The sequence below is a fragment of the Myotis lucifugus genome, unplaced genomic scaffold (genome assembly GCF_000147115.1).
Source record: "Myotis lucifugus unplaced genomic scaffold, Myoluc2.0 scaffold_177, whole genome shotgun sequence".
Classification (NCBI taxonomy): Eukaryota; Metazoa; Chordata; class Mammalia; order Chiroptera; family Vespertilionidae; genus Myotis; species Myotis lucifugus.
Window position 1 is genome coordinate 1,523,053 of NW_005871225.1, and position 335 is coordinate 1,523,387.

The following is a 335-nucleotide window of genomic DNA, read 5'->3' on the forward strand; positions in this document are numbered from 1 at the left end:
GTTAATCTCTTCCCTCCCCGCCCCGCCCCGCCCCACTTCTCTCTGAAATCTGTCAGCCTGTTCCATGCTTCCATGTCTATGGTCCTACTTCTAGATCTTTTTGTATATAGATATATATATATATGGTTGATATATGCACATATAGATTATATATATAGTTATGTAGATGTATATATCTATATGATTCTAGGTATTTACATATAGGTATATAAAATAAAATAACATAGGTGGGCATGGTGGCACTGGCAACGTGGCGGCCCAGAGATGATGATGCTCCCGGACAAACAGCCCCAAACAGTACAGGGTGGCCCTGAAGAAGGAGAGATGAAGGAATC

General features: G+C 41.5%; 1 pseudogene; it reads left to right on the forward strand.

Moving 5' to 3' along the window:
* The first annotated feature begins 267 nt into the window (after positions 1–267).
* LOC102425264 overlaps positions 268–335 on the forward strand; it is a 1,595-nt pseudogene continuing 1,527 nt past the window's right edge.